Source organism: Arachis hypogaea, chromosome 3, assembly GCF_003086295.3.
Source record: "Arachis hypogaea cultivar Tifrunner chromosome 3, arahy.Tifrunner.gnm2.J5K5, whole genome shotgun sequence".
In the NCBI taxonomy this organism is placed as follows: domain Eukaryota; kingdom Viridiplantae; phylum Streptophyta; class Magnoliopsida; order Fabales; family Fabaceae; genus Arachis; species Arachis hypogaea.
The window spans coordinates 57,785,653-57,801,588 of NC_092038.1; the positions used below are offsets into that span (position 1 = coordinate 57,785,653).

Genomic DNA, 15,936 nt, shown 5'->3' on the forward strand with positions numbered 1-15,936 from the left:
ACATGTTTCCTTGATTGATGGCATTACACCCACTCACAAAGCCCTAGGATATGAACGTGCTCAGTTTCACTGAATTGTCAACCACATCATACTTCCTCAAAATGGTTCATATCAAAGGGTATCTTATACTAACACTCTTGTTTTGTATGCCCTGCTCACTAAAACAGAAATTTCCTTTGCTTATTTGATGGTTAGATACATATTTGGCTCTGTTAGAAGTGTGAAAGACAAAGCCCTTCCTTATGGAATGTTTCTAACTTGTATTTTTGAGCATTTTGGTGTTGACTTGTCCATTGAGGATTATGAAAATAGAGATTCATATCTAAAAGGGGTTGGTTCAGTGAAACAGCAAAAAAGACCTACTCGTTTTGAGAGAGTAGTTCTATATGATGAAGATGATGAGTTTATTGCTGAGGAATCTTCTCCTCCTTCCACCGAGGACACCTCCATCTCTACTGGACAAAAATCTGCTCTGTTTAATGTTGTTTGAGATGTAGTCCAAGAGTTTGTCTCCCAATCCAATTACATGATTACCATGAGTAAGGAACAAAGGAAGCTAGTAAGCAAGCATGAGAATTTTCTCCGAAAATCAAGGGATAGAGTGGTTGTATTCATGAAGTTCATTGATAATCTTCAACAAGATGAAGATCATGCCACTGATGCTGAAGAGGAGGCTGATTCGAAGGGAACTGGTTCAGATGCCTAGATTTGTCTCATGAAGCTGCTGCTGTCTGCTCACTTTTGTCTCATGAAAACTGTTTCTTTTATTATTTTTGAACTTCTGTTTGTTATTCCGGATGACTGTAATACTTTAACAACTGCTGCATTTACTTTAAATTAATTTGGTATTTTAGACTATGCATTAACATTTTTTGCAAGTTATATAGTGCAATTTTTTTCTTGGATTTGCCTATTTTCCACCTTTGATGACAAAGGGGGAGTAATAACACATGAGTAGCAGGATTGTGAATCTTTGATTGATTTTTTGAATATTGATTGCTGCTGCTACAATGTTATTGGCATAAAAAAATTGATTTGCAAAATTTGCTAATGCTGTGAAGTTTTGGCATAAGATATGAAAATTGATTTTATGTTATATGAATGCTAGTCTTAATGTTATGTCTTTGTCAAAGCATGATCATTTTCTGAAATAGTTTTTTTGTCAAAAGTGCTGACATGACATGTTGTATTTTGGGCTGGTTTGGTAATGCTGAATGTTTAATCTCACTTAGTCAAAGTTGAATTATATGAAGCTCTTTATTGTGCTCTCTAAAAGTATAATACAAAAAGAAGTGCATAAATCTAGGGGGAGCTACCCTTGAAAAGGAAAGGGGGAGTAACACAAAAGCAAGCAACATCATTCAAAGGGAAGTTTCTTAACTTTAGTAAAATTCAATTCTTTTTTATTAATGTTTAATTATGTTTGTCATCAAGGGAGAGATTGTTGACTTAAGAAATTAACTAAATTAATTAATGATGACAAATATTACTTTATTGGGCAAACTAACTAATTAGTTTTGATTATTTTGGTTGAAGTGATGCAGGCCAAAAATTCAATATTCAGCTATAGCCCACTATGGAACAAATTAATCATGCTGATGGGATGACAATACAAACAAAGCCCAAAAGGAAACAAAGCTGATAAATCAAAACGGGCCAAATGAATTGATCAAATCCAAACCCGATAGCAAGCAATTCCCTCCTACTTGCTTTCACCAAAAGCAAGGTTCACTTTTTTCCTCTTGGTCAGAAATCACAGAAGTGAGAGAGTGCTTAGTTCCTAAGTTATTCACAGAAGAAGAAAGAAAGAGAAGATTAGGCAAGAAAGGTTGAGATCAAATCAACAAAATCAAACCAACTCAAGCTAAGGCAAAGGTCAAAGGTAACATATTTCCTATTTCATGCATATTGCTTTCTTCTCTCCTTCCCAACTCTTTGCCAGTCCGAAATGGGTTACATGGGAAAGATGATCTCTACTCTTCACTGTTGTGCATCTACAGTCATATGTGTGTCTTGGGGACCAAGTTGTTTTTCAATGGCCAAGATCTGGGTTTACCATTGAAAACATTTGTTTTTGCTGTCCTGTGGCTTTCGATCAACAAGAGAAGGTCAGAACCAAAGTTTCTATTTTGAGGATTAATGGAAAAAAGTGAGATGGTGGGTTGGTGAAGCACAAAGCTCGAGAGTTGACCTAGGAGAGAGCAACTAAGCAACATACAAGGAGATACTAAAGAAGTTGGTTCATAATTCAGAAGGGAGGGAGAGATAACCAGTGTTCTTGAGGTGCATGTTCTGAGAAGAGCTCTTTGAAGAAGTTCATCTACCTGGACAGTGCTTCCTAGTCAAAGGAGCATTCCACCAGAATGAAGAACTAAATCAGAGGCTAGCAAATCTGGTTTATCACATAGCAAATAGGTTGTTGAAGCATTAATCTCCTTTATGTTTTACAGATTGTAATTTACTTTTCAATGTTTATCTTTCTGTAATTTCTTGAGGTAAAAGGCTGAATCAGAGAGTCATTGAAAGAGCCTAAGAGTGGAAAGAGGCAGAGAGATACACATGAGTGAAAAGCCTAGAGTGATTTCAGATTTCTTTAGGTTAAGTCTGTGTCTTGCATCTTGTACATGTGAGGTACCCCTTTCTTAGTTGGGTTAGCACTAAGAGTGAAGAGTTAGGTATTAGCATAACCAAGTTAAGTTAGGTTAGAACTTGAGTGTGGAAGGATTGTGTTAATCCTGTGAAATTGGTGTATGTAATACCTTAACTATAGTGGAAATTCTACCACTGTTGTGGTGGAGACTGGACGTAGGTTGCATTGCACAAGGCAACCAAACCAGGATACATGATGGTGTCAGCTTCTCTCTTCTCTGCTCTGTTCTGTTTTTTTATATTCATGAGACAAAATGAAATTGGTCTCATAAATTTTTCGCTGCTGAGTTCAAACAGATTCAGATTGCAAGTTTGTATTAAAAGGGTTCTTTCAGTAACTTAAAAGAAGGTCATAGATTCAACCCTCTTCCCCTTCTCCAAGCCTTCTCACCGAATGAACTTGAAAAAGAAAAGAGAGAGAGGCCAAGGGTGTACCTTGAAGAACCATGACTTTCCATTAATTTTCGACTTCAATTTCTTGTGATCCGTAATTCCAATAAAAAAATTAATCCGATTAAAGTTTTTGTATCCTCCTCCTCTACACATTGGCATCATTTTTGTTCGGTAGAATTTGATGGTGACATAGCTCTCCTTTCCCTTGATATTGGCCAATTGGAATTCTAGAAGGCACAGACGATTTCTGACGTTTTCTTCTTCAGCAGCTTGGTCAAAAGCTTCTCCAGAGTTTTCGTTGTTTCGTACAAAAGTAGGATTTTGGTAATTTCTTACAGGTTTCATTGTATTGGATAAGTGAATTGATGTTGTGATTGATTATTGATTGAGTTTAATTGAATTTATGTTTAATTTTTGTGGTATATTGATTTTTTTATGACGACGATGGTTCGGCCAGTGTTAGTGCATTCAAGAACCGAATTATTTTGGAAAATTTGGAGCTGGAATTATATTGGAAAATTGAGTAAAGTTTTTGTGGTGAAAGGGCCGAGATATTAAATTAAAAGCTGGAAAAATTGGTAACCGTAAAATTCGGAAACGGATTAAGATTTAAATGTATATTTTGAAAACTAAATAAGAAGGGTTTCGATTCTTTGTGAAGAGAAGAAACAGCCATGAAGAATTATTTTTGGGGAATATAAATGTATTTTTATGAAAAGATTGAGTTTAATATTATAATTATATAAGTTTTTCGGGTAATTTGGGTAATAAATAAAGTTCAGGGATAAAATGGATATTTTATAAAAGTTTAGGATTATTTTAATAAATATGAAACCAATAGTGAGGGTTTAAATATAATTCTATAAAATGTTGAGGTCAAAAATAAAATACACAAGAGTTCGTAGTTTAGAAAGTAATTAATAAAAGTTTGAGAATAAGGTTTTATAAAATAAGTTTTAAGAGTATTAGAAATATTATTTTAAATATTTGTTTAAAATTACTCATTTATATTAGAGTAAATTATTATTATAATTATTATTTATCAAAGATATTATTTTATAAGAATATTATTATATGTATTATGAAGAATAAAGTAGAGAGTAGTAAATAGAGTAATCTTAAAAGCTTTAGAGAACACCGACTTAATTAAAGAACCTTATGATTCTTTTTCCATAAACTACTTAGTAGATGATGAGAGAACAGTGTGAAGATAGTTTGAACTATTAAGGATAAATAAGTAAGAGACTGAAGAAAGAGAGGAGATAAATCGGCACGTGTGATTATGGAAAGGTCACAAGAGGGTGACAATAGTATGGTTACGGTGCCGAAGGATAAAAGTTAACAAGCTGTGGGCTTTGTATGTGAATGATTGTGCGGGGATGCTCGTAAATATGGAATGGCTTTAGTTGGAGAATCAGCGCCTGCAAGTACTTATAGAGGTCATGTTCGACATACTTCAGCTAACAACGCCTGCAAGAAGTAGAAACTTACAGAGGTTATGTCGCTAGAATGCCTTATCTGACATGTGAGTCGGATTGTGTCGGGTGCGGGTTGAAATCGAAAAATGAGTTCATTACCTGCGATAGGACTAGACATGCATCATCCTTGCTGTGCATGTGCATTTTACTTGATAATGTAAAGTTGTTTATGATTGTCTTCTTGTATTTGTGCATTCCTTAATGGTATTCTGAATTATTGTGACTGGCTATTTCTCTGTGATTCTTGAATATTTGGCTGTGAACTAGTTAAACTGTGATAATATTGACTTAACTAACTACCCCTGACCCTACTAAGAACCCCAGTTTTAACCCCTTCCTTTTCTCCACATAAGATAGAGACGAGCATCCTGTTCTGTAAGATGGACCATCCCTATATATTTGGAGATCTTGAGAAGTGTTCAGATGTGATTGAGATTTCCTATGACGACGACAGTTGATGCTTGAGAGCTAACGATGTGACTTTTGGGAGTTTTTTTGTGTTAGCCTAGCTTTTGTGTTTAGTCTCTCACTTTGATTAGCCTCACTGAGAGAATAGGATGTATATAGTTGACTAGGCTAATTTTCGGGCGCCAGCTTAGGGACTTCCTATATGGATCAGGGTCCGAAGTGTTGATTATATATACAGTAACAAGATGTGAAGGATTGTACACTAACTTATATATGACCTGTATGACAGTATATATATATATATATATATGTAAGTAGTATGTATGATGTATATTATTTCTATCTTTGATGTTTGTGTTATTTTATCGTACTTAGTCAATTATTAGTTTTTTCGAGAAATCAATCTCGCGCTAATATGATTACTGGCTTAATAATAAATATTTAGTTAATTTTTACGAAATCAAGTTAGTGATGTTCGAATTTCAATATGATCATGACGTACTGAAAATTGGGTCGTTACACACGGTCCCCCGAAGAGAACTGCCCTCGCGCACTCACAAGCACCCCGCCTCACGGTTCGCATAACCAGGCACTCCCAAGCAACAAGATCAGGCCCACCCGCTCTCTCGCTCTGGAGGCAACTGTTTCGGACCTGGTTTTCAGGTCTCCTTCCCCCAAGTCGTCTCGACCCGGGCATCTAGGCCTAGGCCATCACCATGCATGGTCCAACCCGGCCCAAAATCATAACTGTCTGAACCGATATTCAGAATTCAAATACTTCCCCTTATTTTAGCTAATAAAGTAAGATAAAATAAACTACCCCAAGTTATATAAAGGGGAGTCAGAAGCCTCTTCAGGTACGTTACTCATTCCACACACTTTATACCTTTTAGATCTATTCTGACTTAGACGTCGAAGTGTCTTTGCAGATATCACCACCCATCACTCCCAGCAAACGATGCGACAAATCGCCTCGACCTATAAGTTCCCAATCCATCTCACAACCCGTACTAGAGATTTCTAGTACAAATTATATTATAAGGTAGGATGCTTTCTATTTCTTTATTACCTATGATATATGTTCAATGTTATCTTATGTCTAATATATAATTTAGATTCCTATACGAAAGTCATCAAATTTAATTGACATTCAAGATTAACCAAAAATAATTAATTATGCTAAAACAATACTTCGCTACAATGAGAAGCTAAGCAATTGTTAAATTAATAATTTGTAGCTCTATTTGGTATCATAAGAATTTTATACGTACGCTAAAAATCAATTTTTAATCAATTATTATATATAAAAATGGATATTTAATATTTTATAAAAATATTATAAATATATCAAATACTATTCTTGACACTCATAAAAATACGGTTATTATTAATTAATTATGTATTTAAATTATTTTTTAATTAATAAAATAAAAAAATACGTGTTTGATTCTTAAAAAAATACTGATATTAAAATAGTGTTTTTTATAAAGAGTGTAGACTTGGTAGAATTATAAAAAGAATTATTATATATTGTAAATATTTGATTATTCACCTGTTATAGTTTTAATTTGATTATTCTACTATATAAGATTGGTTTGATTATTCTATTATATATATATATATATATATATATATATATATATATATATATATATATAAACTTATTTAGAGAACTTCTTTTAAGAAGGGGACATGAACTTATATAAAGTTTTGTCTATTGTAAGAGAGAAAGAGAAGATCTATGGCTAAAAATTGTGTGGCGCATGCAATTGTAATATTGATTACTGGAGTCGTAATTTGTTCTGGCAATGTTAAATTCCAGAAAGTTATCGTTGCAGAATCTTCGACTACATTTGGTAATTTTAGTGATATTAAAGTCCATAAAGCCGTTGCCGAATGTGTCAAGCGATGTCAGAAACGTTATGAACATGACCAATTGAAAATGGAAATTTGTATTAAGTTGGACTGTATTGCGTTCGAATGCATTAAACACTATCCACTTGATAAAGAGAAGATCGTGGCATGCATTGACGAACTTCGTGTTCATTATTACAAGAAGTAGCAATATAATAACGGTAAGAATGTAAGCTTTTAGTTTATATTATATTATTAATTATATAAATACTTGATGGGTCTATTTCTCTTTTTTTTTTTTTTAAGAGTTTGGAAAATCTCATGAATCACCAGTGGCGGAACTTTGTGTGGATATGGGGTTATGGTCCCAAAGTTTTTGTAAAAAGATTAATAATTTTATTTAAAAAAAATAAAATTAGTTTGTTTGATTAAATTGATATATTTTTAATTTATGTATTTGAGTTTTATGTGCATTTTTATCATTCTTTCAAACTTTTTATCTTAATAGCATATCTTTAAATCAATAATAAATGGTATATCTTTAAATTAACGTTACAAATTAAATATCATTATAGAATTAACACTAAATTATGTTTAACTTCTCATATAGTTTCATACATTATTTTATTTTTAGAATAATAAAAATTATAATATAACTAATATATAGTAATATCAGTTATTAATAAAAAGATTATTATTTTATTTTTAAATTAACTTTATAAATTTAATACCATTATAGTATAATACTGTTTAAATTAATAAATCTTGATATTTTTATTTTAATAGAAATTTAAGATTTTATTTTATTGTATTATATTATTTAATTTGTAATAAAAATAATAATAAAAATAATTAATCTTGAGATTTTTAAGAGATAAATATTATCAAAAGTAAAATTAATTTTTTAAAATATTAAAAAAAATTTATAAATTATAATTGATTTTATATAATTTAAATAAAAAAATTAATTTTTTAAAAAAAATCAGCTTTTAGATAAAAATTAGTTTTCTAAATAAAAATAGATTTTTATGTATAAAAATTAATTTTTTTTCATGTAAAAACTGATTTTTTTTAAATTAATTTTTTATTTGAAATCAAATTGGCTTATTAATCTAAACATTTTTTTTAAATTAAAATTAAAATTATTTTTTGTTAATCTTAACCATATATAATCCTACATATTAATAATAAATTTAAAAATAAAATAATTATATTTATAAATTTTATTTTAATATAAATACTATTATATAATTTTTTATTAAGATTTTTGCCCCTTCAAAATTTTTTCTCAAATTTCGCCACTGTGAATTACGGAAAACTTTTTCAAAGTATTCACCTCTATGGTATAAAATGCAAGGATTGAATCATTTTCAAAATTCGTGGTACTTTGACGTAGCTCCTAAAATTAAAATATACGAAATGAATATTTCAAAAGTTTATTTCAGTTTTGAATATTTTGTTTCATTGCACCAGTTTATTATAAGCTTGTTCAATTTGAATTTTTATAATGGGACGTTATTTAAGCAATTCGAAAAAGACTAGGAAGCAATTCAATCTAACCATTTATTTGGCTTATATATTGATTTTAATTACAATATTTGTTTTGATGTATGGAAAAAAAATTACAATCTTATTTTATTGTTTTATGCTTCAATCATTCTTAAATTTAAATAATCGTATTTTATTGTTTTAAAAGTTAGTTGTGATGTGAAAAGAAATGTTTGACTAGGAAGTAATCTACAATGTTGATTTTCGATACATAATACACTTGTTTATGATCTTTACTATGTTGTATCGTACTTCAATTAAGGTTTCAATAATGTAGTTATAAGGGTTAAGTATAATTTTGTTTTTTAAAATACAGGTTAAAATTTTTTTTTTGTTTTTAACTTTTTTTGTATATAAAATTATTTTTAAAATTTAATTTAGTTTTAAAATCGTCCTTATTTTAGGGACTAAAATCGTACAGAAGTGGCGGTGAGAATAAAAGCAAAAGTGAATCATAAATAATTTCTTCTTTTCTTTTTCTTTGCATAAGTAAAAATACTTTTTTTTATAATTTTTTTTGTTATGGATAATTTAATTTAAAATTTTAAAATTTAAGAACGATTTTAAAATTTGGTTTTAAATTTTAGAAATGATTTCATATAAGAAAATATTAAAAAAAAATTTTTTTGGCCTATACTTTACGGACTAAAATTATACTTAAACTTAATTATAATATATCTATGAGACAATAGTAGCTAATTACAATCAAATATAACGTAAACAAACTTGAAATACTATTTTTGCAAATACAATGTTAATATTATCCTTATGAAATAAAGCGGCCTTTTAGATCTAAATTAATTTGTGAATTTTTGATGTTATAAATTCTTTACTCTTATCTAAATCTTGAAAGAGTAATAAACTATTGAAAAAATATTTAAATTATTCGCTCATATAACATACAAAATAAGTTTATCAAAGAGAGAAAATCATGGTATATTAATATTGCATGTGGCCATGATAAAATGAAATAAATATTTTAAAATTTTAGTTTAGTTCTGATTTTCTTTATTGTACTTGGATATTTTATTTTGGTCTCTATATTTTGTGAAGTTAAAGTTTGAAACAGTATACTACTATAATTACCATTACGATTACGATTAGGGGAATATGGATAATAATTTCCCAATAATTATTTTCTAATTAACCAGATAACCTCTATCTTAATTTGTCTGTGTTTGTTGTAGGTTGGCAAATTAGAATTGACATATTAATAAATCCTCCGTCGAATGGAAGAAATATTAAATAAATTGATCAGATTAGGAAGAAATTCGTCTTGCTTATTTTTAGTACTTGTAATGCTTTTATTATGATATTTGCTTATAGTATGGTTCAATTATCCTTAAGTCACATGGAAAGGTTATTATTAGTAAAAATTATTAATTCTTTTCATTTTAATTAATAATCAATAAATACATTAAATTTATATTTTTTTATACAAACCTTTGTAATCGACAATCTTAACATATACGCTCTTAATTAAATGCTGATTTAATTGGTACAAACTCGAACTTTTTTTAAATAAATAAAATAAATATTTTAATTACCAAAATATGTATTTTAAAGTATTTTTATCAAAAAGTATTACATTATTTATTTCATTTACATTATAAACAAAATAAATTAATACATATCTCCTTTACACTGTAAACGAGATAAAGCTGAAAATAAATGCAATGTATATCTCGTTTATAGTGTAAATGAGATACTTGTTAACTTATTTCGTTTAAACTGTAAACGTGATAAAAGGATAATTATAATATGTATAGTGTAAACGAGATACGTAAGACAAATTTCAAGCAGTTATAAAAGAATATGCAACCTTTTGTATCCTCCACAAGTATTTCACTACTTCTTTGCTACCTATTCCTTTCGAAAATAGGCCAAAATGTTAAGTAGTAGTGGTTTCTTGGTTGTTAGTGTGTATTCTCAATTGTCGTATGAGAAATAGTGATAATGGGGTAACATTTGAGTGTGAAAATCCCATTCTGTTGCATGCCCGGCCAGTAAGCTCATTGTCGAAACTGAAGAGTCTGATATTGGGTAGCGTCGGTGGTAATGGGAGAAAAGAGATCAGAAGGGTGGGGTATAGGTTGCTAGCACTAATGAAAAATAGAATTTTTTAATTCTGTCTATTTTGGCTCCATGGCAAGGAGCATGTGCGCCTGATGTTTGACATCCATAGAAGAATCATGGCGGAGCAAGTGATAGATCTTTTTGCGGAGGTTGGCGACATCGGTGACGGTGGATCTGGCTCGTCAAACTTCACCCAAGATGACCCACCTCTCACACCACCATCGATTCATGTTGCTAGTCTAGTGGAAGCCAAGGAGGTCGACGGTGAGAACTCTGATGAGGAGTATGTTGCGAGTAGCAATGAGAGCAGTTTCTCTGAGGATGATGATGAGGAAGAGTTTGTACCTTAGACCTCGGTTAAGGCATCACATAGGTATCTTTTGCCTCCTCCGCATCCAATCCTGGCATTGTCATCTGTACCCAGTCACTATGTTACGTTGCATCTGGATGTGATGCATGAGAAGAACTCATTTTCAAACATGAGTAAGGAAGATTACAACTTGGATGATGGTGTAGAGTTTAGGATTGGCCACAGATTCAAAAACAGAGATGCAGTAATGCAGGGTGTTAAGAATTACAGCATTCACAGAAGTGCTGAATATCGAGTAGTAGAGTCGAATTGATTAAAATGCCATGTGCGTTGCCGACAACATGCAGCAGGCTGCCCTTGGAGTCTCCATGTTGCTCTCTAACAGAAACTCGGATACTGCTAAGTTAAGGATTCATTGTGTTCAATGTTGTCAGTTGTCCTTGTTATGCTTGTTGAACTTGTTTACCTGTTTACCACTGTTGTCCTATTTTGTTAGGGAGGTGGGTAGGTTGGGAGGAGCGCACACGTGTTTATCCCCCACAATGTCGCAGAACCATCGATAGTTGGACAATAGTCTCATTTACCGTGTCATCCTCTTGTTGATACAATCAAACTCGTCCTCAGTATTTCAGTCCTACAAGGTGCAGTTAGGCAAAGCTATCACTTCAAATCCTCTTACAGAAAGGTCTGGAAGGCGAAGCAAAAGGCATCGCACAGATATACGGTGATTTGGAGGAGTCTTACAATAAGGTGTTGAGGTTGCTGCAATTATTGCAGAGTTGTTGTCCAGGAATGATGTGTATGATCAGCATTGCACCATACTATGATGGCCACCTCATGGTGCGTGATTACAGCATGTTTGATAAGGTATTTTGTGCCTTTCCTCCCTGCGTCGAAGCTTTCAAGCATTGCAAGCCATTTGTCTTCGTCGACAGTATACATCTATATGGAAAATATGGTGGTGTTCTCCTTATTGCACTTGGATAAGACGGTAACAGCAATATCCTTCCTATAGCCTTTGCAATTGTTGAGTTTGAGACGACATAATCATGGTCTTTCTTTCTTACAAATTTGAGGCGACACGTCCCCACACAAGAAGGCTTGATGATTATTTCTGATAGATCTCAAGCGATCAAGGCTGCATTGAGAGCTGAGGACAATGGTTGGCATCTTTCGAGAGTATTTCATGCTTACTGTGTTTGACACATGGGAGCAAACTTCATGTTTCATTTCAAGTCTGCTGAGGAAAAGAGGTATCAGATAAATACTACTTATAGTCCAAGCAAGGCCGAGTTTGAGTGGTACATAGATGCGTTGACATTGTTGTCCTGAGAGATGCCTGATTGGGATGGTAGATTCAACAAAGAGATCTGTCTACAATACTACGATGGCGGTTAAAGGTTCAGTCACATGACAACGAACCTGTCAGAGTGCATGAATGTCGTTCTTTAGGGTACACACTATCTACCGGTGTTGGCGATCGTGCGATGCACCTACGAAAGGCTATAGCAGTTGTTCATGAGGAAGGGATGGGAGGCACACGCACAGCTAATGGCGGGTAATCAGTTTTTGCAGTGGCTCATGGTGGCTATTGAGAAGAACAGAGAGGGAATCTCAAAGATGCGCGTCACTCACTGCAATAGACGGGCTTCTGTGTTTTTGGTTGATGAGGTAGAGCCATTCGAGGGTTGGTCGCAGGGGTCATTCCGTGTTCGACTGGCGGGAGGCACATGTGACTGTAGCCTTTTCCAGTCACTCAATTTCCCATATCGTCATGCACAAGCCGCATGTGCCGCTGCAAGTATCGATTGAGGACCATATGTCAATCCAATGTACACGCAGCAGGCTGTGTTTAGGGTATACCAGTCATAGTTTTCACCGAATAAAAGTTTGACTAATTTATGCAACAGAACCAAATAAAATGATATATGGCTTACCTCATCCTAGAGTAACTGATCCAACTGCCAACACCATCTGCGGACCCTCTGCTCATGCTGGTCCCTGCTCTGCTGTGTCATGCCGATCAACCTATGGACAGTTGCAACATTAACCACCATTCAGTCAATCTGTATTAATAATGTTAGGAAAACAATGAATAATAGTAAAACCAATTTAAATAGTTACCTTCGCAACCATAGGGAACACATGAATCTGTCGCTCAGGTGGACAACACTTAGAGAACCTCTGGTATATCCAAGAAACCAGCAGAGGAGTGCACTTTGCGATTTTTGTGGTGGACCGGTGGGCCACAGAGCATAGGGAGTGGTACGTCCATGCTTGCAATGCAGATCTCCATGACCGACCACGGCACCTTGCAAAGTCATCCAGTAGTGGGAGCCACCGAAGATGAACCTGATTATTCGACTTATCAGTCATCAAGTAACCTCCGATTATCAACAGTATGTAGCACCTCGCATACTATCGGAGGGTGGCTGGGTCATTAGTACTGGGTGGCATCTTTCAGACATGATCACGAAGCCATGTCAGCTTTAGAGAGAAAGACTCCTTCCTCTGTGCTCCCTACTGCTAAACTGCAGGAGGCCTGGCACCGAGTAGCTTCTCAACCAACTCCCATACGTATGAAAGCTCCGAAAGCAACCACCCACAGGCTCTCTATTAACATGTATCCCGATGTGGTATGCGACATCTTGTAGGGTGATCGTGCCCTCATCCCATGACATGTGAAAGGTGTGGGTCTCTAGGCGCCAACACTCAACGAATGTTGTGATCAGGGATTGTCGAAGATAAAATTCCTGAGCGGCAACGCATCACCAAACCTGGCCTCCCTCAGATACAAGACAATAACGTCTGCTGGTGGGAGTGTGTGACTCACTCTCTTCGAAAGAAGCAGTCGAGGCCTCTAGTAAACATAAGAATACTGAATTAGGAATTAATTTAGCTTATAAGTAAACTATTTAAGAAAATAAGTACAAACACTTAAATTAAAAATTTATTTACATAAAAAAGTTTACTTAAATAATGGAAATACTTAGATAAATAATTAACTTTAACGTCTATTTTAATGCAAATGAAAATATCTCCTAAGATAATTAATGACTACACTTTCTATTTTAATTAATTTAAATAAAATTATTTAGTGAAATAATGAATAATAAAATTCATTTCACAACTCCTATATATGGTAGATTAAGTAAAAACGTTTACATAATAACCAACAAGTACATCGGTATAGATTACTTAGTTTAAGTAACAAAAAATAATTTACGTAGATATTTGGTAAATGCAAACATAAACATTTTTCTTATTGATTAGGTTTATTACAAATTGTTAACACCCTAAATTAATAATTAAATTAACAAGGATATGCTTAACAATAACTTAGGATACTAGCATTTAAACCTAACATCATATCCTAGCATTTAAACAAATTCTAACCTTAGTTAATAACCTTAATTAATAACTAAATTAATAACATCTATTTTAACTTGTACCGTCCTAGCATTTAAACCTATCCTAACATGTATGGAAAATAATACCTCAAAGTCCTCTGCCCATGTAATGTGCCAAGTCGCATTGAGTCTGTTAATGTCTCTATCGTCATGATGATCAGCGCGCGCCATATTTTTCGAGTAACTAAAAAATATGATTAGAAAGGGTTAAAAGTGGGAGAAAACAACCAAAAAATGGAAGTGAAAGGGTTAAAATGGATGTTGTGGATGAGATACATATATAGTTCTCTGCTCCTCTTATCTCGTTTACAGTGTAAACGAAATAAGTTAATACATATCTTGTTTATATTGTAAAAGAAATAAGGCACGGGACGACGTGATCGTATCACGTTTATACACCTATCGTGTAACAGCCTTATCTCTTTACAGTGTAAACGAGATAAGTGATGTGATACTTTTTGATAAAAACGCTCTAAAATGCATATTTCAATAATTAAAATATTTATTTTATTTATTTAAAAAAATCTACAAACTCACATATACTCAACAATTTACAATTTGCAATGAATCAACAATCTACCCTTTTTCTTTTTTCTTTCTTCTTGCAACAATCATTGTTACTGAGATGATGAGGTAGTGCGAAAGAGATTAAGACTTAAGAAAAAAAATGCGATTTAATTTAGTTACATTTTATGTTCTTTGTGTAGTCACATTAAGTAATTGTAGATAGACATATGTAAATGTATTATTAATAATATTAGTCATGATCCATATTATTTAATTAAATCAATAAATTTAAAAAATTAATTTATTTAATAATATTATTAGTATATAATTTGTATAACATCTTTATTATTATAATATCATATTTAAGTCATGATATTACTAATAGCAAAGATATTGCTTATATTTACTGTATTACTTACTTACATATTATAGGATCCTTTAAAAACGAATGTATTTTTCTTTTATGCATACATACATTCTGTTGAGTTTAAAGAAATAATAAATTAATTGATGATAACTAAAAATTATTATTAAGTTAAAAACACAATTATATATTTGATTAGTTTGTTATTTGTGTAGAAATTAATAAAAAGCAGAACAGACCTAATAACAAGCTTCAGGCCCATAAGCTTTAAGAGAATAGCTGCTGATCATACCAATATTTTTTCATCAGAATCATAAAAAAGTTTAAGGCCAAATTGATGATCTAAGCCCAAGATCATATCACACTCTCATGGCCCATGAAAATGGTTGCTAACTAAGAAATGAAACTTAATTTCTATCTGGACTAAATTGAAAACACCGAACCAGTTCTCTCTCTTTTCTCTTCTCTCTCACTCACGTGAAGCATTCCAAAAGGAAAGCAAGAAAAATGTAGTCTGATTAGGACTCAAATCAAAGATGAAAAAGTGAATTACTAAAATCAAGTAAGAAGAAAAAAGTCAAATAATCTAGGGATTTAAGCAAAGATCACATCTGAAGGCTAAATTAGAAAATGTTTTCATTTTTGTGCTTCATTGAAGATTATTGAAGAAAACTTCCTTCCGCATGCACCAAACTGAACATCTAAATAAAATGGATGTTATAAAGCTCTGCTACAAATCAAGAGTCAAGAAAGTAATTTGGAGTCAAAGCACAAATGAATGGCTCAAATCTTGAAAGCAATTTGAAAAAGGATGAAAGCGAAGATGGTAGGTGTGGATGCATGTAAGGTTCAATCACTGCTACTACTCTATCTCTCTTCTGCATCGCTACTGTTGCTGTTGCTGAATTTGTAAAAGAAGAAATCAAACAAGTTCAAGGC

The 15,936-nt window shown here is 32.5% G+C and overlaps 1 long non-coding RNA gene across 1 annotated transcript; it reads left to right on the plus strand.

The window, feature by feature from the left end:
• The first annotated feature begins 6,607 nt into the window (after positions 1-6,607).
• Positions 6,608-9,680, plus strand: LOC112770717 (uncharacterized). Its single transcript, XR_003186666.2, has 2 exons — positions 6,608-7,003; positions 9,518-9,680. It is a non-coding gene; the product is annotated as an uncharacterized lncRNA (long non-coding RNA).
• The last annotated feature ends 6,256 nt before the right edge of the window (positions 9,681-15,936 follow it).